Source organism: Bos mutus, chromosome 5, assembly GCF_027580195.1.
Source record: "Bos mutus isolate GX-2022 chromosome 5, NWIPB_WYAK_1.1, whole genome shotgun sequence".
In the NCBI taxonomy this organism is placed as follows: Eukaryota; Metazoa; Chordata; class Mammalia; order Artiodactyla; family Bovidae; genus Bos; species Bos mutus.
The window spans coordinates 53122161-53145621 of NC_091621.1; the positions used below are offsets into that span (position 1 = coordinate 53122161).

Genomic DNA, 23461 nt, shown 5'->3' on the forward strand with positions numbered 1-23461 from the left:
TGCCAGGGCTTCCTGGTGGCTCAGATGGGTAAAGAATCTGCCTGCGTTGCAGACCTTGGTTTGATCCCTGGATCAGGAAGATGCCCTGAAAAAGAGAATGGCTACCCACTCCAGTATTCTTGCCTGGAGAATCCCATGGACAGAGGAGCCTGGTGGGCTACAGTCCATGGGATCACAGAGTCAGACACTGCTGAGCAACTGACTCAGGAATACAGAGTAGGTAGGACCTCAAGACGACAATTCTTTTTTTTTTCCAAATTGAAGTGTAGTTGATTTACGATGTTATGTTAATTTCTGCTGTACAGCAAAGTGATTCTGTAATATACATATATACATTTTAAAAATATTCTTTTCCATCATGGTTTATCACAGGGAATACAGTTTCTGTGTTACACAGAAACCTGTGTTTTTATCTTGTTATTTTATCCACCCTACACACAATAGTTTGCATCTGCTAACCCCAACCTCCCAATCCATCTCCCTGCCTTGGCCATCACAAGTCTGTTCTCTATACTGCTAAGTCACTTCAGTTGTGTCTGATTCTGTGCGACCTCATAGACGGCAGCCCACCAGGCTCTCCCGTCCCTGGAATTCTCCAGGCAAGAACACTGGAGTGGGTTGCCATTTCCTTCTCCAATGCATGAGAGTGAAAAGTGAAAGTGAAGTCGCTCAGTCGAATCCGACTCTTTGCGATCCCATGAACTCAATACAATCCCATGGACTGTAGCCCACCAGGTTCTTCTGTCCATGTAATTCTCTAGGCAAGAATACTGGAGTGGGTTGCCATTCCCTTCTCCAGGGGATCTTCCCAATACAGGGATTGAACCTGAGTCTTCTGCATTGCAAGCAGATTCTTTACCAATCTGAATTACCAGGGAAGCCCACTAATTTCGTGGTAAGTATTTCTTAATCTGTCATCTCCTCTACATATTGGCTGCTTTTCTTTTGCTTCTGCACAACAAGTCAAGCATAATTGTAAAGGATATTTGTTTCTATTCTGGCATAAAGCACTAGTGTGGTGTGAACTTTGCATGTGATTATAATTTAAAAACCCAGAGAAATGTTGGAAGCCAAAAAAAAAAAAAAAGCCGTATTTAAAGGTGGTTTTTGTTATTGTGGTTACTATTTATTTTAGAGATTTGTTTGGTTTTTGCAGACTGGAAGAACATTTCTTTAGAAATTCATTTTCATCAAGATGAGATATAAAAAGATTACTCTTTAAAACCTAATTTGTGAAATTTATTAATAGGATAAAGGCAGACTGTTTATGATATAAGAAATAATTGGCTTCTGTTCCTGTTTCGACTTGATTTAATATTACATTCAGGCAGATTTCTAGATCTTAGTGTATTGATATCTGTGCTCTGATGCCTTCTTACAACAGAGAAGAAATTATGGGATACAGTGTAACAGCTGGTATCTTTGTGGCTTGCACTTGTGTCTCTAATGCCAGGCAGGAAATTTGATACAATAGTTCAGGATCAAAATAAGCTGTTCCCAATCTGCATTTTTAAAGCTTTGTTGATAAAAAAAAAAAATGTTTCTGTAAAGGCTGTCACATAGACATAGTTTAAAAATGATCTCAAACTTCTGAATCTTATTCCAATTACATTGTCACTTGTTAAATTCTGATCTTCTGAAGATTATTTAGTTCAAGATTCTCACTGAGTATTTTAATGTTTTCATTTATTCTTTAGAAACAGACCAAGATTTTGTCATCAAAATTATACAGAGCCATTCAACATTAGGTTGACATGTGGTGTGGCTACATCCTCAGCCCCTCCCCTCACTAGGCAAGCAAGACAGGAATTTCTCTGTTGTTGTTCAGTCACTCAGTTCTGTCCAACTCTGTGACCCCTTGGACTGTAGCACACCAGGCTTCCCTGTCCTTCACCGTCTCCTGGAGTTTGCTCAGACTTACGTCCACTGAGTTGGTGATGCCAGCCATCCCTCTCATCCTGTCACCCTCTTCTCCTCTTGCCTTCAATCTTTCCCAGCATCAGAGTCTTTTCCAATGAGTCAGCTCTTCGCATCAGGTGCCCGAAGTATTGGAGCTTCAGCATCAGTCAGTCCTTGCATGAATATTCAGAGTTGATTTCCTTTAAGATTGACTGGTTTGATCTCCTTGCTGTCCAAGAGACTCTCGAGAGTCTTTTCTAGCACCACAATTTGAAAGCATCAGTTCTTTGGTGCTCAGCCTTCTTTGGAGAAGGCAATGACACCCCACTCCAGTACTCTTGCCTGGAAAATCCCATGGACGGAGGAGCCTGGTAGGCAGCAGTCCATGGGATCACTAGGAGTCGGATATGACTGAGCGACTTCACTTTCACTTTTCACTTTCATGCATTGGAGAAGGAAATGGCAACCCACTCCAGTGTTCTTGCCTGGAGAATCCCAGGGACGGGGGAGCCTGGTGGGCTGCTGTCTGTGGGGTCGCACAGAGTCGGACACGACTGAAATGATTTAGCAGTAGCAGCAGCCTTCTTTATGGTCTAGACATCACATCCATACACGACTACTGGAAAAACCATAGCTTTGACTATATGGACCTTTGTGCCAAAGTGATGTCTCGCTTTAAAAAAAAAAAGAAAGAAAACTACATATTTATTTTACTTATTTGGCTGTGCAATGCAACATACGGATTCTAGTTCCCTAACCAGGGATTGAACTCACACCCCCTGCATTGGAAGCTCAGAGTCCCAGCCACTGACCTGCCAGGGAAGCGTGATGTCTCTGGTTTTTAACATGCTGTTTAGGTTTGTCATAGCTTTTCTTTCAAGGAGCAATTGTCTATATAAAGTGGCATTTCTTAAAAATACTGACTAAGCAAAATTTACTTAAAATACTAAGATTACTAAAATTGTTATTTTTAGATAAACTATATTCCTAGGTTTTGATGTATTTTATTATTTTTTTTCCCAACAAATGACCGCAATGGAATTGTCGATCTTGCTCATGTTCCATTGATTGACTATCAAAACAATGGACTCTTCTCAGACAACTGCATTTCTCGTTTTCTCTCTGGGAACTGTGTAGAGTATGAACATAATATATGCCTTTCTTTAGAATTAGGGACAGTTTCCGGGTTAAATTTACTTAAATAACTGAGAATCGACAATTGCATTACAGGAGAAAATCAAAGTCTACAGTCTCTTTTCTTTGCTCCATCAGTCAAAATATATAAAGCCACACTGCATGGAGGCATCACATGATATCCTGAAGACAGGATGTCAGGGTGTCTGCCTCACCTCAAGAAACTTATAACCTAGGTAGAGAGAAAACACAATATAAGTGTTGGTTTCAAAATACTAGATGCCAAGAGTGCATACTAAGTTGCTTTGCTGCTGCTGCTGCTGAGTCGCTTCAGTCCTGTCCAACTCTGTGTGACCCCATAGACAATAGCCCACCAGGCTCCCCCGTCCCTGGGATTCTCCAGGCAAGAACACTGGAGTGGGTTGCCATTTCCTTCTCCAATGCATGAAAGTGAGAAGTGAAAGTGAAGTCGCTCAGTTGTGTCCGACTTTTAGCGACCCCATGGACTGCAGCCCACCAGGCTCCTCCATCCATGGGATTTTCCAGGCAAGAGTATAAGTTGCCTTAGTTGTGTCCAACTCTTTATGACCTATGGACTATAGCCCACTAGGCTCCTCTGTCTTGGGTATTTTTCGGGCAAGAATACTGGATTGGGTTGCCATGCCCTCCTCCAGAGGATCTTCCCGACCCAGGGATTGAACCCACGTCTCTTACATCTCCTATATTGTCAGGCAGGTTCTTTACCACTAGTGCCACCTGGGAAGTCCAGATGCCAAGGGCATACAATTGTCAAATGAAAGATTATTAACAGAAGGATTCAGAAAAAGGTCATGAATGGGCTAGAGGAAATAAGATGTCTCTTAAAGAAAAAAAAAAAACCTTTGACCAGGTCTTGACCTGACTGGAGATGGGTAGAATTTTGATAGGGACATTCCAGGTGGGGAAAGCAAGGTATAAGTAGATGCCTCAGAAGTGACTGAAAATGTGATACGTACCCTAGTAAGGTAAGGGCGTCTGTCTCATCTGGAGTCTCTGACGTTGCCTAACACATGGGCTAGCAGATGTGGGAAAATGCCAGGAGCATACCTGCCCACACAGAGTTTTAGCTCTCAATCCACACTTCATGAGTAACAAAAGGTGCCTGTACCAGGGAAGCCTACATTATATTTTAGAGGGGGAGACAAGCAATTCACAGATTTTAGAAATAGACCATGTAGTATAGTAGAAACAATGCAAAGGTGTAGATAGCACTGAACTCAGGGAGGAAGAGGGGTGCATTTAGATAGTGTGGTCAGGACAGGAGTCACGTGAAAGGTGATGTTTGTGGAAGGAACTGAAGGAATGAAGTGAACAAATGAGAAGAATCTGTGGGGAGGCAACTCCAGGCCAGTGGGCGCAGTGATAGAAGGCCAGACTGAGAGTAAGGAGGATCCACCGCCTGGGGGTGGGCTTCCTTCAGAGAAAGAGGCACGATTGGCAAGTGTTGTAATAGCTTCACTCTGGCCACTGAAAATCAGCTGGCGAAGGTGGTGGTGGTGGTGGTGTTTCGTAGCTCAGTCGGGTCCAATTCTTTGCGACTCCATGGACTGCAGCACACCAGGCTTCCCTGTCCTTCCCTGTCTCCTGGAGTTTGCTTAAACTCATGTCCATTGAGTTGGTGATGCCATCCAATTATCTCATCCTCTGTCGCCCCCTTCTCCTCTTTGCCCTCAATCCTTCCCAGCATCAGGGTCTTTTTCAGTGAGTCAGCTCTTCACATCAGGTGGCCAAAGAACTGGGAAAAGGAAGTGGAGGAGAGCAAAGAGACCAGTTTGGAAGCTAATGAAATCATCAGACAGGAGGCAGCAGTCGCTTGATCCAGGGTGCAGAGGAGGTGGTTTTAAGTGATCTGATTCTGAATGTATTGATATTTTGAAGGCAGAGCCAAGAGGATTTCCTGACAGATTGGATGTCAGCTGTGGGATTCCCTGTCTCCTGTCTCCAGGGACAGTAAGGTGGAGCCCTGAGTAATCTCCGGGTGGCCGAGATTATCTCCCGGTTCAGCATCATTTTACCAGAGGAGTTGCTGAGAGAAAAAAGACCTTTGATTTTTCTATCTTCTTTTCTGGGATCAAGAAAGTGGTCAGCTGAATCAAAGCAAGAGATACTGTACTGTTTCTTTGACTTGGAGAAGGACAGTGGTGAAACACTCTCTTCCTTCCGAGGTGTCCTTTAGATTTGCATTTTTTAGCAAAGTTCATTGATTTCCCCTTCTGGAAAGATGGTCACATCAGCCTACTTTTAGGAAGAAAAAAGTTAATCCAGTCTCATGGAGGTTGTCATATGGTACATGCTATCTGAGAAATACTGATGTATTGATAAAATGAAAGGACAGACAGAATAAACTTGCCAATGCAGAGAGGATATCTCCATGGATGTTGTGGCAACAGTTCATCCTGGTTACTAGACAACATTACATAACTAGTTCAGAGTTATTCCAGTTCTAACTGCTTGTGTAAGCAAAGATTTGGAAAGACTTATTTGAAAGAATAGTGTATGCAAACCTAAAAGTCTCAAAACTAAAATTTGTAATTTAGAAAGTGTAAATTGGCAATATACAGCATTTTGTCCTCAGATACCCCATTTACCTTTCCAGGAAAACTAATAAAAATCATGTTGCACAAAGCTTCTGCTTACACTGCTTTTCTGTATGATAACATTCCTGGATTATCATATAAAGAGCTTCTAAAATTTGGGGTAGGTGAAGTTCTTTTTTAAGTGTTTAAACTTTGCAATAGTTTATAGGTAGCATTTGACTTGTTAGTTTAGTGCATATGATTTCCAAAACTAAAAAAGTTTGTATTTTTGTTGTTGGTACTTACTAAGCTTTAGGAAAAGGCATTTTTATGGGATCTTTAGGCATTGGTTCAGTGGCCCTCAATATTTTTCTCCTGTCCCCATTCTTAAGTGTTTGAAAGAAATTGAACATAGGCATTTGTAAAACCCAGCTCTGGACTTGACACAGAGGTGCTTTCCACAATTTAGCCTCATGTTATTAAGACATTTAGTCTTAATTTCAAATGATAGTGAATGTGTCAAGTGAGATACAGTAATACTTTTTTTTTTTAATTCAGTGTCTCAAAAAGTTGTGTAACTGTTAGATATTAGGAGTAAAACTTGAATTCTTAGCAGAGTTGAGAAATAATTTTAAAACCTCACTCTTTGAAACTAAAAGAAATAAAGTAATTAAATTGTCAAAGCATTAAAAAAAAAAAAAAGTCACACACGGTAACTAACAAGTAAATAAGAAAAAATACAGTTCCATAAATCTCTTACCCTTTAGAATAGAAAACATTTTTTTTTTTCAGATACAAGTTATTTTAGAAAAAACATTAGAGAGAATGAGACTATTTTCAAATTAGTTTCATCCTTGCTTGGGTACATCATGACCCATATGTTATAAGAACTACAAACAGTTGTAAATGAGATAACTGACTTTTTTTAAAAAAATGTGTTTTGGGATTATGGAAAAAAGCAACCAACTAAAACTTTTTAGTCTGTTAAAGGAACATGGCTTTTTTAAAAAGCTGATTTACTAAGTACCACTGTAAAGGGAGATTAATAGTGTGGGTCAGAGGCTTTCTTTTTTTTCTCCAAATATACTTTTTGATAAAAATCATAGTAATCATAAGTCCCTAAGTGTTTGACTTAGCTGTCCATTAAGGATTAACTAATTTGAGCTTCACTCCCTTCAAGTTTCAAGGTCACAGAGAAAGAAAGCTTACATTGTGTTTCCTTTTACCAAAAATTTTATACTAATTAAAATTTTAGGCTTCGTCCTAGTTTAAAATTTGTGCAATAAAACTGGTCTTTATAACCTGTTGACAAAAGGGGTTTAGGACTTAAACTTTTCTATATGAAATGGAGGGACAGAGAATTTACAGAAGGATTTTATAAAACATGCTCTTTGGGAGCCCAACAGAATAAATACCTTTTTGAATTTCCTTTAGAAATTGAGCACATTGCTGGGAACTGGAGCTGTTAAAATTCCAGGTATCATTTCTGCCTTCCAACTTCCTGAGCTCCTGTGTTTCTAAACTGCCGCACTCGGGGCTGACCCAGGCCTGGGAATCTAAGCCGCATCCCCAGTTCCCACAGCTGAGACCGAGGCATGCTGAAAATGCCCGACAGCCTCAGCCCACACATCCAGTAACAACTGGTTCCTTCCTCTTCCTGTGGAAGAGCAACATCCTCTGAGAGGAGGAGAAAGGCGCCCTGAGGAATGCAGGACAGCAGTGGGCTTTTCACACAGGAAACGACTGCCAAGTGCTTGTCTCCTGGACGGCCAGCCCTTAACCGGCTTCCTGCCGACCGGGGGGGAGGTCTGTGCTGGAGCTACACACCAGACGGGGGTCCCTTAGAGGTGTGTGGGAAATAGTAGGCTTCACTCTCAGCTGTTCCGTGTAGGACACCCGTCTGCTTTTGAGTTATGCGGTGCTGCTTATTCGGTGAAGCTAGTTGCCTTTGCTCCTTTCTTTATTTAGCCACCTGACAGCTAATTATTTGGTGGAGGTAGTCCCCAAGCCTGCTGAAATTGATTTTTCTGCAGTTCTTTGTGCTTTATGATGTCAGGTGATGTAAACTATTAATATATTAGGACTTGAGAGATTAAATCCCCATGGCCTGAGTGAACTGGCCACGGATGCTCACTGCTGGTTCTCGCCTAGTTCTGTGTGTGTCTTTCAGTGTCCTGGCTTTTCCTTTCTGAGACAGTCAGGCCTCAGAAGAAGATACCATCCTCTGTGCACCGTCATGCATCCTCGAGCATACAGAAAACTGCTTCAAACCAGCCAGCCCATCAGCCCCTATAATTTAAAAATTATGATTGACTTGAAATGACTTTTACAACTGAGGAATGTTCTGGTATCATTTGACTCCCTATTTTTTTTTCCTAATTCCTACAGTATTTTCTTTTTCCTTTAGTTGAAATAATGACGGTCACTATAAAGCCCAACTTTAATATCATATGTGCTTTTTAAACTGCTTTCCAGACAGATCACTACAGAATTTTGGTGGGTTTCAGCATTTATGGTGGCAAAATTCTTTTAAGTTTTCATGTATTTGTTTGGATTGTTTTACTGAAGCACAGAAGAGTTATTTGTTTGTTTTAAGTTGAAGGAGAGATGGAGAAGGAATGCCAGGCATTTCCTCTTCCTTTCAGAATGTCTTTTTAATGAACATTCCTCTTCCCTCCTTATGAACAAACTATCTCAGCTCAGCAAGGGGCCTCTGCGTATCTAACTTTCTAACAAACCAGCTTCTTTGCTTTGTTCCTTCAGCTCCAAGCGGGCCTTGCTTCCTGCATTTACTATTTCTTCTCACCTCTGTGCTCCCTTTTAGCCTTTGCAGACTTCCAAACCTAACTGGGTTCCCTATATTAAATTCTCTCTGTTAAAATAGCTGTTGTGGTTTCTGTTTTCCTGCTGGGTTCTGAATGATCATACTAAAGATCCTAAATAAATAATAAGATGTAAAGAAAACAAACTTAAAGGGTATTCATGTCGGCGTACTGAAAACAACAGCAACAAAAAATGGACACAAATCAAATATCCTTCAAGAGAGTATTAGTTAAATAAAAGCATATTATGTCAAGTGATAGAATATTATATATCCATACCATGTTTAACAGCAACTAAATGTGTGTGTATGACTCTGGATTTGATTCTGGGATGATGGAAAAAATTACTGTATAGAACATCATTATGACAGTTGACAAAAATTGAGTCTGGGCTTTCCCTCCTTCGCAGGACTTTGTAGTTATTTTTCTTTTACTTCAGGGACCTTCCAAGGTCCTCAACCTCACTCTGTAACTTTTTAAAATTTTTTTGTTCTTTTTTTTTTCTTTCTTTCTTTTTTTAAGGCAGAGTATTCTTTGTGGCAAGAATTGTGTGTGTTTAAGGTTTCTTTGGTGTTACTGCTATTCTTTCTGATACATACAGATATAATTTCCTGTGTGGGATAGGTTATAATGTCAGTGTCCATCAGATTTGGTTACAGTGTGAATTTTATAAAGTGAATAACATTTTCCATTGACTTTTTTTTAACTGAGCTATGTTTTCTTGGTAAATATTCTGTTCATTGGGCTGGAAATCTTACGAACAAGTCTCAAAAGCTTGCTCAAACCCGTAATATTTGGGGTTTCTTTCTAGTGATTTGAGACACTTGTACAGCTGTGCACCTATTTGTAGAACCCAGACTGTCTCCTCCAACCTTCCTTTCTCTCTTGCTGCTGCTATTGCTCAGATCAGAACTACCCACAGTTACAGGGATCCAGTCCCACCACGCTCACGGCTCCTTAGACTCAGTTCCCATCTCGTCTTAGGGAGTAATTATGTCCTGTTAGTGGTAAACATTGTCCCCATAGGTGAAATGTGAAGACATCTCCTAACTCACTTGGAAATTTCTTATTTGACGCTACAGGTTCAGTACAGTGAAACTGTGCCCTATTTTGCCCATTCTTTAAGGTTGATATTATGTGAAATAAATTCATGTTAAATGACATTTAGCATTAGACAAAGTACCAGAGTAAATGTTATTCTAAACTCAGAAAAATACATTTTAGGGATAATAATCATTTAATGAAATTTCAGGATGAAAAATAACTACTCATTTTAAGCATTGTTTTAAGATACAGTGAAGACAGTTTTGTGCTTTGAAAAATCAGTTGAAACTTTGAGGAATTTGACTAAGAAATTAAGTCTTCCAGATTTGTACTTTTAGAAAATTCTGTGTACTCTCTATAAAATTCAGTACACAATAAAATTACTGGAAAAAATTCAAGCTGTTAAAACTATTTTAAAACTTCTTTCTTTTTCAAGAAATAGTTTATGTATATTCTGTGATTTATAAATGCCATAAGGCTATAGCTGTTTTACATTTGACCACTCATCTATCAGAGAGTCACACCCTCTTCCTCCCAACTCAGGGAAAACAGCCTCTGTCTGACATACAATTAAATGACATGAAAAATTTTAAGCAAATAATATGTTTTTAAAAAATCGCCATTTAGAAAATTGAGTATACTGATGCTGCTGCTGCTGCTAGGCCACTTCAGTCGTGTCCGACTCTGTGCGACCCCATAGACGGCAGCCCACCAGGCTCCCCCGTCCCTGGGACTCTCCAGGCAAGAGCACTGGAATGGGTTGCCATTTCCTTCTCCAGTACATGAAAGTGAAAAGTGAAAGTGAAGTCGCTCAGTCATGCCCAACTCTTAGCGACCCCATGGACTGCAGCCCACCAGGCCCCTCTGTCCATGGGATTTTCCAGGCAAGAGTACTGGAGTGGGGTGCCTCTGGGTTCATCAAACAGAATTGAGAAAAAAAATTTCTATTTAAAGATAAATTATCTCTTCCCTGAAGTATACTTGAAACATTTTATTTAAAGAACAACAGTCTTTCCTAAGGTATTACATGATTAATATTTTAATCAAGCATTAAGGTCTTATTATTTCTGTTACTATGTGCAATGACTATTTTTATGTACTTATTAGTTGAGAGAAATGACATTCCTGGGATTTATCTCAAACTATGTTTTATTTGTTTATTCTTAGTTTTGCTTTGGCACTTTTTCCAGGCAGTTCTCTTGGCAACAGTGGCAATGCTTCTGGTTGTCATGTTTTATGCAATTAAACTTTTCCATTATATTCCACTTCTAAACTTATTTCATGTAAGTGTTCTAGTAGCTGTTGTATCCAGCTATTAACCTATATAATTTTTCTACAATATTCTTAATCAAAATTATTTTCCTAAATGTAAAAAAAATAAATTTTTTGAGAATCTAACAATGAATTTTGAATGGAAAAAATTCAGAATGTACTGAAACTTTTTGTCAGTGCAAAAGACAGAGGAGGGAGACTTGGATCGGACCACAGTAACCAGGATTTGCTTTTTTCCTCTGCTTGTTATACACCTAGCACAGGAAAATCTGGAGCACTAGTAGCCTGTGTATATGGAGGATATGGCCAACCAGCTTGTTAGAGTAGAAAAACCAGTGCATATGGAATTACTCTTCTGCCATAGCTCTGCAGACCCTAGATGAGTGAGTCTTGGCAGGAATAGAAAATCTCACAGGCTGCTAACCACAGATGAGCTGTATTTCTGTAGGAGCTGAGCTCAGAGTGGTGAACCTTGTGGTGTGTAGCATCCTGAAGGGAATGACTCAGACTAAGTCAGGGGCTGGCTCAACAGACACTGTTCATTCATTTTTCAAAAAATGAATATGCCAGGAACTAGCTAGGAATAGCGGGGGGAGGGGGAGGAGGATGGATATAGGTTATTATAAGCCAAAGCTATCATGGAAAGTTACATGATACAGCGAAAGTAGGAATTGTGCATTTGATTGAGTCAGGAGTGTAAGTGAGGTAGAATCAGAGAAAGTTTCCCTGAAAAAGTTGTTGGAGCTGAGATACAAAGCCTTGCTATTCAAAACGTGTCCATGGTATATTTGATCATCACCTGGGAGCATCTTAGATCTATGCAGAGTCTTGGGTTCCATCCCAGGCCTTTTGAGTCAGACTCTGCATGTTACAATCCCCAGGTGTGACTTATGTGTACATTGAGATTTGAGAAGTGCTGGGCTAAAGCTTCAGTAAGAGTTGATGTGAGGACATTAAGGACACTACAGGCGTGTTCTAGACCAAGGGTATTGTACATGCAGAGACTTTTGGGGACCTTGGTATGCTCTAGGGACTGAAAAGATAGCTGGAGCGAAGGGATGGATGGGAGAATGTGGTGCCTGGGCAACCAAGAGATGGGTGTTTCCAAGAAGACGGGAGTGTCAACATTGCTGAAAACTAAGAGAAGAATTTTTAAAATGACGAATTTAGCAGATGTCTTTGGTTACGTTTTGGAAAACATTTTCAGTGGACTAATACAAGTGCAAGCCAGTATGAAGTGGGTTGAACAATGAGTAGAGGGGGCAGGGTGAGCAAAGAAACAGCTTAGTTCAGTTGAGTTCAGTAGCTCAGTCATGTCTGACTCTTTGTGACCCCATGGACTGCAGCGCGCCAGGCTTCCCTGTCCATCACCAACTCCCAGAGCTTACTCAAACTCATGTCCATTGCATCGGTGATGCCATCCAACTATCTCATCCTCTGTCGTCCCCTTCTCCCACCTTCAATCTTTCCCAGTATCAGGGTCTTTTCCAGTGAGTCAGTTCTTTGCATCAGGTGGCCAAAGTACTAGAGTTTCAGCTTCAGCATCAGTCCTTCCTGGATATTCAGGACTGATTTCCTTTAGCATGGACTAGTTGGATCTCCTTGCTGTCCAAGGGACTCTCAAGAGTCTTCTCCAACACCAAAGTTCAAAAGCATCAATTCTTTGGCACTCAGCTTTCTTTATAGTTCAAATCTCACATTCATACATGACTACTGGAAAAACCATAGCTTTGACTAGACGGACCTTTGTTGGCAAAGTAATGTCTCTGCTTTTTAATAAGCTGTCTAGGTTGGTCATAACTTTTCTTCCAAGGAGCAAGCATCTTTTAATTTCATGGCTGCAGTCACCATCTGCAGTGATTTTGGAGCCCCAAAAATAAAGTTTGTCACTGTTTCAATTGTTTCCCCATCTATTTGCCATGAAGTGATGGGACCAGATGCCATGATCTTAGTTTTCTGAATGTTCAGAAAACATTCAGGAGGAGACAGCTAGAAGATATTAATTTTTTACTCAATATATGTGTTGTGCATCTATTATATACCAAGCAATGAGAACACACAGATGAAAGACAGTCCAGTAATAGTGATAAATACCTAAGTTGCTATGGGAGTACATCAGTAGAGTGGTTAAATAAGAAGTGTGAGTGTGTGCATGTGTGTGCTGCTGCTAAGTCACTTCAGTCGTGTCCGACTCTGCAACCCCATAGACGGCCTCCCACCAGGCTCCCCCATCCCTGGGATTCTCCAGGTAAGAACACTGGAGTGGGTTGCCATTTCTTTCTCCAATGTAGGAAAGTGAAAAGTGAAAATGAAGTCGCTCAGTCGTGTCCGACTCTTCGCAACCGCATGGACTGCAGCCCACCAGGCTCCTCTGTCCATGGGATTTTCCAGGCAAGAGTACTGGAGTGGGGTGTCATTGCCTTCTCCAGAGCATGTGTGTAAGTGCTAGAAAATTAGAGTGTGTGTGCTCAGTTGTGTCTGACTTTTTGCGGCCCCATGGACTGTAGCCCACCAGTCTCTGTCCATATGATTTCCCAGGCAAGAATATTGGAATGGGTTGCCATTTCCTTCTCTGGAGGTCTTCCTGACCCAGGGATCAAACCCGTGTCTCCTGCATTGGCAGGTGGATTCTTTACCATTGATATACCAGAGAAGCCCAGAAAATTAGGGTGGGGGACAGAAAACTTAAATCAGAGATAACTTCCCAGAATGGGTTGAAATTTGAGCTGATTCTTTAGGGATTTGCCTGCCGTTATGGAAAACACACAGTTCAGTATGTGTATGGGTGAGAAGGCTTGAAAGGGGATGGCAAATTCTGGGAACCATGAACACTGCTGCTTGGCTGTGGGGACAGTAGCCGACTCTTGGGGCTGAGGAATAGCAAGAGATGAGTCAGGAGAGAAAAGATGAGGGTGGATCATGAATGATCTTGAATGCCATTTGAAGGTGTTTGGATTCACCCTAATAATTTTTGGCAGACCACTGAAAGATTTTAAGCAGGAGAGTGGAAGAGCAAATTTGGGTTTTAGGACAGTTACTCTAGAGACATGATAAAGGAGAGGTTAGAGGGAGGTGAGACTGGAGGCATGAACATGAGGAGGCAAGTGCAATAGTGATCCAGATGCAGGGTGGGAGGTGTTTGATCTCCAGCAGTAACGTGGAGGGGAATAAAGAAGAGAAGACTGAACCATGAGATCCTGAAGAGAAAGAGTTAAAATTCTGTTTACTGATTAGACAAGGAGGAGAGGCAGGAGTATAGAATATCTCCCAGTCTGAAGCTCCTAGGTAGATAACGGCACTGAGAGCCCAGGCTTGGATATGCAGCATCCAGGCAGAATCACAGATCTAAGAATCTCTAACTGAGTAAGATGTAAGGTCCCACGGGATGATCCCTAACCTGGGTCTCCATACCAAATACGGTAACGATTTTGATAGATGATCGGCAGTAATCTCATCTCATTCATCCGAAGGAATCATTAGACAACTGTTTGAATAATGCTGATTATTTGGTAAATACTGTAACTGAAACATAAAGCAGATAAAGTGGGTTGCGTTTAATGGCGATAAGTAGCAGTGTGCTCTGGTGGTGTCATGGCTTCCTCTTTAAGGAAGTAACTTTAAGTAACTTTCTGCTTACTCCTCTGGGTATGTGTTTAGTGCAAATAAATTTTCATGATTCTTAACCACTCTTTTTATAAAGTTACTGAATCTAGTTTATATTCTCTCTGACTCATGATGGCATGAAAAATATTTTTGAACTTTATGATATATTTGAATATGAATTCTCCTGGACCATGTTCCCCATGGTAATTTGTTAAAAATACAGTCATTTTCAAAATTAATGTTTTAAATTGAGGTATAGTTTATGTATGATATTGTGTTAGTTTCTGATGTTCAGCAAAGTGATCCATTTACATATTATATATTTTTTCAGATTCCTTTCCCTTAAAGGTTATTTAAAATACTGAGTATAGTTCTCTGTACTATACAGTAGGTCCTTCTTAGTTAGCAATCATGGTTGTTATCCTTTGGTTTCTCAGTTTCTTCTACCAGCAAAATTAGGAGCAAAACACCCGTACCTTTCTACACTGTAAACATAAAAATGTAGGAAAGAAAAATATAGTATGTCTATCAAACAGTAATACATGGCATCTTCAGTTATTTATAATGAAGTGTTTGTTACTGATTTTCTACTTATAAGCTGTATGTCCTGAATGCCAGAGACATGGGTTTGATCCCTGGGTCGGGAGGATCCCCTGGAGTAGGAAGTGGCAACCCGCTCCAGTATTCTTGCCTGGAAAAGTCCATGGACAGAAAAGCCTGGTGGGCTACAAGTCCATGGGGTCACAAATTGGACGTGATTGAGTGACTGAGCGCACACACATTCATTTATTTATTCAACTGCCACCAGCCCTTAAATAGCCTATTAATTAGAGAAACCAGACATAGGAGAATTTTTTAATCTTTGAATATAATGGATAGAAAATTATCTTTAATTCAACAGACTTTATTATTTTATGTATGCCTTATACAGGCAGTACTCACCAAATGGTCAACTATCTAAAAGAAGACGAGATATGCCTTCTGTCTTCTAGAAAGGTGCAATTCAGATTTTAGCGGAAGCAGGGGAGGACACAATATGATAATATTGATAATGACAGGTAATTGATTACAGACTACAGATTAAACTCTTTACCAGTATTCTCACAGCCACCATATAATATAGCCCGATAAAATTTTCTTCATTTTACAGATGAGGAAACGAAGGCTTAAAGAGGCCAAGGAATTTGTCCAAGGTCACACAGTCAGTACACAGAAAAGACCAAACCCAAGTCTGTGTGACTTGATGCCTCATTCATATAGTGCCATATTATATGTTAGCATGGATCATTACACAGTATTACATATAGCAGAAATGGAAGGGAAAATGATAATTGCCTTTCAGAAACAAAATTTGAATTTTTATAGAGATTTAGAACAGGGACAAATTGCATCCTTTTGGGGAAGATGAGGAATGACTTCATTAATTTCCAAATGCAAATTGAAATCAACTAATATAAAGTGCACTGTGTATACCGAGATCACACAGAAAGCTCTCACTCTCTGTTTTTTGAATGATATAATGAATAATAAATAAAACAGTGGTTCTCAGTACCCAGCTGTGAATATACATTCCTGTTACAATCACAGTTGTCATTAATCATACTATAATGTTCACATTATGCTAGCTGGTGAGTAGAACCATAAATAAATATAATATTTGCCCTCTAAAAGATGTTCTATAAAGCTTGCCAGTTTTCTGAATGTAGCTTTGTTAAATGATTGGATGAATTCCTGACTTAAAATTGCTTCTTTATAGAATTAAAACACAGTGAGGAAGCTAGTCTTATTCAAGTGAGCAAAGCATGAACCATGAGTTATTTTATGTGTACAATTAAAACATGATTTTTCACACACAGCTTACTTCTCCTGAACTTGGCACTTGAAGAGTTTTAAGGAATAGTAGATAAGCTTGTAAAAAAATGTCAAGGGATGGCATTATTTATCTCAGGGAGTCAGCAAGCCCAGGAAGTAATTTTTCAGAAATTTATTCTAAATAATCCTTTTGATTCTGTGGTAATTTTATGTTTCAGAAACAATGAGGATGGTTATTTGAGGAGTACATTTGGCTTGCTGGTTTGGTTGGTTCTCTGTGTACATTACCGTGATACTAAAGTGGTGGTGGTGTATTTGCTTTTGCAGCACATATACTAAAATTGAAAAGATACAGAAAATACTAGAGTGGCCTCCACAAGAGGATAACATGAATTTATTAAATGTGCCATGGGTTTTGGAATATTTTATTTGTAGATAGGGAGGCTCAAGGTCATAAAGATGTTAGATTTCCCCAAATCAATCTACAAATTCAAGGTAATTCCAATACACATCCCAGTAAGATTTGTAATGAAACCATAAAGTTGATTTCACGGCATATATGGAAGAGCAAAGGGCCAAAAATACCCAGGGCAATTTTGAAGCTCTTTGAAGGTTGGGGACTCATTAAGCTCTAAGAATGAGCTTCCCTGGTGGCTCAGATGGTAAAGAATCTGCCTGTGATGCCGGAGACCCCGGCTTGATCCCTGGGTCAGGAAGATTCACCTGTAGAAGGGAATGGCTACCCATTCCAGTATTCTTAGCTGAAGAATTTTTTGGACAGAGGATCCTGATGGGCTCCAGTCCACAGGGTTGCAAAATCGGACACAACTGAGCGACTAACACACACACACACACACATGCACACACGGTATTGTTACAGGGTGAGACAGAGTCCACAGTGGGGAACACATAGACAGAACCACACAAATGCGGATGGTTAGTATATGAAAGGCCTGATTCTCTGGACCCGTGAAGATGACGTAGACACTAAAGCGACTGTTCAATAAATGTTGCTGGGATGGCTAGCTATTTGGAAAAAAATAAAATTATGTTCTTACTTTTAACCACAAACAAAATTAATAACAGATGGGTTAAAGCCTTAAGTGTGAAAAACCATACCTGAACAGTTCTAAAAGAAAACAGAGGAACATATTTGTATTTTGGGTAGGCAAGGATTCCTTAAGCAAAATATAAAATGTACAAGTCATAAAAGAAAAAGTTTAATAAATTTGACTACATTTAAAGCAAAAACATCTGTAAAAATATATCCCATAAAATAAAAGTGAACCCAATCCACAGAGTACGGGATGCATTACACATATAAACAAAGTATTTACATCCATAACATATCAGGAACACTTTTTTGTTTATTTTATTGAAGTATGCTACTGCTAAGTCACTTCAGTCGTGTCCAACTCTGTGCGACCCCATAGACGGCAGCCCACCAGGCTCCCCCATCCCTGGGATTCCCCAGGCAAGAACACTGGAGTGGGTTGCCATTTCCTCCTCCAATGCATGAAAGTGAAAAGTGAAAGTGAAGTCGCTCAGTCATGTCCGACCCTCAGCGACCCCATGGACTGCAGCCTACCAGGCTCCTCCGTCCATGGGATTTTCCAGGCAGGAGTACTGGAGTGGGGTGCCGTTGCTTAGTTGAATTAAAATGTTGTCTTAATTACTGCTGTACAGCAGAGTGATTCAGTTATGAAGTCTGTTCTTTCTGTTCCTAATTCTGTTTCTGTTTCATAGGTAGGTTCGTTTGTGTCATATTTCAGATTCCACATATAAGTGATACCATGGTATTTGTCTTTCTCTTTCTGACTGACGTAGTATGATATTCTTTAGTCGCATCCATATTGCTGCAAATGGCATTGTGCCATTCTGTTTTATGACTGAATAGTATTGTGTGTATGCACCACATCTTATTTATCCATTCATCTGTGAAAGGACATTTAGGTTGCTTCCTTGTCTTAGCTATTGTGAATCGTGCTGCTATGAATGTAAGTGTGCATGTATCTTTTTGAATTATAGTAGTTTTGTCTGGATATATGTCCAGGAGTGGGGTTGCTATGTTACATGGTAATTCTATTTTTTTTTTTAAATGATGGCCATTCTGACCAGCGTGAAGTGGTACCTACCTCACTGTAGTTCTGATTTGCACTTCTCTACATGAGGCACTCTTAAATATTAATTAGAAAAAAGAGAAGTAGACCAACTAAACAGTGGACAGAAGACTTAAATAGGCAATTTGCAGAAGAATGATCAATATACACGTAAAATATGCTCAAGTCACCGGTAATCAAAGAAATGCACAATAAAATTAAAACGTTGAGAAATCATTTCCTGTCCATTATTTTGTTAAAGTTTAAAATGTCTATCAAATATTTTTGACTCTGTAGAAAAAGGGGAGATTTTCTTCTGCTCAGGGAAGAGTAGGTTGACCCCACCATTTGGGAGAATATCTGGTAAAACTATGAGTCTAGAGAAACTGACCTTCCTGTGTACTGGACACATTTATAAGAGTGCTTACTATGGAATTCAATGCTAGTTACCAGTACAAAGGATACATAAATTGTGGAATAATCCATCAGTGGAATGCTATTTGGCAATGAAAATAAGTAAAGCAGACTTATCTGTAGCAAATCCATCAATATCGGTTAACAGAAACTACTAAAGAGACCTAATATAATACTGTTTTATGTGAAGCTTGAATACATGCAAAAGCAATATGCTATTTAGGGATGTCAGCTTATGTGATAAAAGTAAAGGGCATAGCTTGGGGTGACAGACACCATATTCAAGATGGTGGCATCCTTTAAGAGGGAGAGGTAGAGTATACTTTATTTCTTAAGGTTGGGGAGAGGGTTGCTTTATTATTCTTACACCTTTTCACTGAATTTCTTTAAAAGTTGATTACAGTTGATTTGCAATGTTATGGTAATTTGTGCTGTACAGCATAGTGGTTCAGTTATACATATAGATACATTCCTTTTCCTATTGGTTTCCGTTATGGTTTATCATAGGACACTGAATATGGTTCCCTGTGGTATTCAGTAGGACCTTGTTTATCCATTCCATATATGAGTTTGTTTCTGCTGATCGCAAACTCCTGAGCCGTTCCTCTCCCACCTTCTTGACAACCACGAGGCTGTTCGCAATGTTTGTGAGTCTGTTTCACAGATAAGTTCATTTATGTCCTATTTTAGATTCCACATATAAGTGATATCATGGTATTTGTCTTTCTCTTTTTGACTTAACTTCACTTGGTATTTTCATTGAATTTTAAGAGCAAAATTGGAACTTAAAAACATCAGTTATTATGAGATGAAAAGAGAAGGATTCCAGATTCATTCAGAAATGTTAGTGTTGCAGTGAGGTTACATCTCTTATTCATGCCTATATTAATTTCACCAGATGGTTGATGTGCATACAGAGAAGGGCAGCTTTCTGAAAGATGAACAGATGGGGTTTTTTTTGAGACATGATGTGGGTGCAACTAAACCAAATGTGGTCTTCCACATCAAACTTGAGTTTTTGCAAGGTGTGATCCTTACTTGAATGTAAAACATCTCTTAAAGCAGTACATCATTGTACAGTATAAGCTACTACCTGCCTCAGAATTTAGATTCACACACACACACACACACACACACCTTTTGTGAACAGAGTGAGGTATCGCTATAAATAATGGTTGATTTCTACCCTAGTCATTTCAGCAGTTTGCATAAAATGTTCTTGTTGATTCTTCAGGAAAGAGATAATAAGAATAAATCCCTTACTCTGTAGGCCTTTGGGGTATAACAGCAGGATTTACAAGAGATGTAATAACTATGTGTTTTCTCTTTGGAATTTACAGAAAGTTTTATTGGTTTTATATTCATCTAGAATACTGGGAATAGCATTTTTAGTTTTATATTAACTCAGAAGAGAGAGTTCTAATTCTAGTTCATGGACTACCTGCTCTCTTTCTCCACCTCCCCTAGATAATTCTGGGTAGTGCTTTATCATTAATTAAGATTTATTTGATACAGTGCACGATTTGAGACTCAGCACCGGGCATTTGAAGACAAATATTCCTTTAAGGGATTCATAGCTTATGTTTGCCTAATCATGAAACGTGGAAGGATATTTTTGCACAAATTTATTTTTCCTAGCTCTATCCTACCTATTCATGGCTTCAAAACTAATAAGCTTCTCTGGAGTTGATAGTAAAGATTAAAAACAAAGACAGACAGATTTATGGCCTTGGCTGTCATTTCCAAGGGCACCGAATTAATCATTCAGATATTCTAGTTGATAGCTGCATTGAGGCAGGGGTGTTTTTCAAGTCTTCTGACAAAAATGAAATTTCCAATTTGGTTTGAAGAAGAGAAATCAAAGCCCTCAGTAAAACGTTATCCCCAAAGCCTCTTTTTTCTCTCTTTGAGAAAAAAAAGATGTACGATTTTTCCCAAGGGATAAACAGAAGGCTTTCTCAGCTCAGCGAATTTAGTCTGGGAGACACAAATTTCACATGACATTCTCTGATTCTATCCTAGAAATATTTTTAAATCAATCCGACTGGATCAGATAAGTATGTTCTCACAAGGATGTACAATACACTGTGCAGATATAAAGTAGATGCGGTTTTCTCTTTCAGGATGAACAGCCTTTTCTTCCTAAGGGCATTAGAAACCGAGAACGAGTCCTGCCTGTGTTGTGGCCCTGTGACAAGCCCACACGGGTGACTCCATAGCTCTGTGTTCTGTTTCTCTGATTGACCCATCCACACCTTGGTTAACACTGGCTTTTAATCTCAAGGCAAGAACCAAAGACAGAGCAACACTCTGACTCACTTCTGAAATACCTCTGTCCTCTCCTGGTCAGGATTCTTAGATGAACTCAGTAACTGTCTGAATCCTTTGTGTTGACGGTAAACTCAGTGTAAAGCCTCCCACTCCCTGGCCACCACTTCCTCTAGTCTTCTAGTTTTGATCATTCATCAGCCCCAGAAGGAGCTCCAGTCCACCGAACCTCTGCCTTTTCATTGCTCACGTTCCGTGTCTGTGTGCACGTCTCTTTATGGGCTTAGATTCTATAGTCATCATCATAGCCACGCCCTTGCCCCCTTTCTCTCTCCATTGTCAGTTCAGTTCATTTCCGTCTCTCAGTCGTGTCTGACTCTTTGCGACCCCATGAATCGCAGCACGCCAGGCCTCCCTGTCCATCACCAACTCCCGGATTCCAATGAGACTCATGTCCATCAAGTCAGTGATACCATCCAGCCATCTCATCCTCTGTCGTCCCCTTCTCCTCCTGCCCCCAATCCCTCCCAGCATCAGAGTCTTTCCAATGAGTCAACTCTTCGCATGAGGTGGCCGAAGTACTGGAGTTTCAGCTTTAGCATCAGTCCTTCCAAAGAAATCCCAGGGCTGATCTCCTTCAGAATGGACTGGTTGGATCTCCTTGCAGTCCAAGGGACTCTCAAGAGTCTTCTCCAACACCACAGTTCAAAAGCATCAATTCTTCGGTGCTCAGCCTTCTTCACAGTCCAACTCTCACATCCATACATGACTACAGGAAAAACCATAGCCTTGACTAGATGGACCTTTGTTGGCAAAGTAATGTCTCTGCTTTTCAATATGCTATCTAGGTTGGTCATAACTTTCCTTCCAAGGAGTAAGCGTCTTTTAATTTCCTGGCTGCAGTCACCATCTGCAGTGATTTTGGAGCCCAAAAAAATAAAGTCTGACATTGTTTCCACTGTTTTCCCATCTATCTCCATTGTAGTCACCCCAAAAAACTTCAGCCTGATTAAATTTTTCTGCCAACTCTGTACACCCAAGCAACTGAAGTTGACTAGCCAGCCATGCTGACTGACTTCCCCTTAAATTTATTCATACAAAACTCCAGGAGCGCTCAGTACTGCCTAGCAATCCATTTACTAAGCGGTTACCTCCTCCCTGTCCTGTGACATCAGCGCTCTCTTTCTGTTTGATTTTTCTCATCAGCACACGTTTGTAATGTAGTTCTCATCTTTCAAAAGCAAAACTTCATATGACCCCTCATTTGTTTCCAAGTCCTGTCGCATTGCTCTGCTCTCCTTTTTGGCAAAACTCCTTAAAAGAAAGGCATACATTCAGTCTTCCTGCTTTCCTTTTCCTTTTTTCACTCTTCTGAATTCACTCCAGTTCAGCTTTTGCCCCCACCAGTCCACTCCTGTCAAGGTTCTGGTGGGTCAGCCACATCAGTCTTTCTACAGGACTTGGTCTTGGTGGCCACTGCCTTCTCCTTACAGGACTTGGTCTTGGTGGCCACTGCCTTCTCCTTACAGGACTTGGTCTTGGTGGCCACTGCCTTCTCCTTACAGGACTTGGTCTTGGTGACCACTGCCTTCTCCTTACAGGACTTGGTCTTGGTGACCACTGCCTTCTCCTTACTTGGCTGCTAGTCCAGCACCTCTCCTTCCACATGAGCCGCCAGTCACCTTTCCTGCTCCTTTCTTCCTGCCTTCTAAAGTCTTTGCAGTTACTCTGTTTGGTTCCTAGACTCATAGCTATAAAGAGTCACATGCCTCACAGCCCAACTCCAAGGGAACAGAAGCTTCTGCAAGTGGTACCCTTCCAGACCTTGCCGTATATACCTCTTCACCTGGCTGTTCATTTATATCCGTTGTAAAAACTAGTAAATATATGTATGTTCTATGCTGCGTGCTAAGCCACTTCAGTTGTGTCCGACTCTTTGCAACCCCATCGACTGTAGCCTGCCAGTCTCCTCTGTCCATGGGATTTCCCAGGCAAGAATACTGGAGTAGGTTGCTGTTCCTTTCTTCAGGGAATCTTCCTGGCCCAGGGATCAAACCTGGGTCTCCTGTATTATAGGCAGACTCTTTATGACTAGCACCATCTGGGAAGCCCATATATATTCTGATAATTCCCAAATTTATATCTTTAGCCCCAGGCTCTCCACAGAAATCTAGATTCATGTATTTCCAGTTATATCCATGACTTTTCCCTTTGGAAATCACATAAGCATCTCAAACTTAACATGCCCAAAATTTATTCTCTACCTTTCTTCCCATTAAAAACTGCATCATCAGTGGTGCTAAATCATAATGGAACACCTTACCCAGCTTTATTTTTCTTTATAACCCTTGTTACTACCTGAGATTACATCACATATCTGTATATTTACCCACTGGAATATAACCCCATGTCAACAGGGTCTCCTGTTTATTCACTTCTTGTATTAGGCAGAGTAATGGTCCAAAAAGATGTCCATGTCCTCATCCCCAGCAACTGTCAGTATGTTTCTTTGCATGGCAAAGGTGTTTCCCAGGTGGCG

General features: G+C 40.2%; 1 protein-coding gene and 1 non-coding gene across 5 annotated transcripts in view; both read left to right on the plus strand.

Annotated features, from left to right (window-relative positions):
- POC1B (POC1 centriolar protein B) overlaps positions 1–23461 on the plus strand; it is a 105243-nt gene that overhangs the window by 70270 nt on the left and 11512 nt on the right. The window lies entirely within an intron of this gene.
- On the plus strand, positions 16457–16559 carry LOC138988030 (U6 spliceosomal RNA). The gene has a single exon (XR_011464374.1). It is a non-coding gene; the product is annotated as a U6 spliceosomal RNA (small nuclear RNA).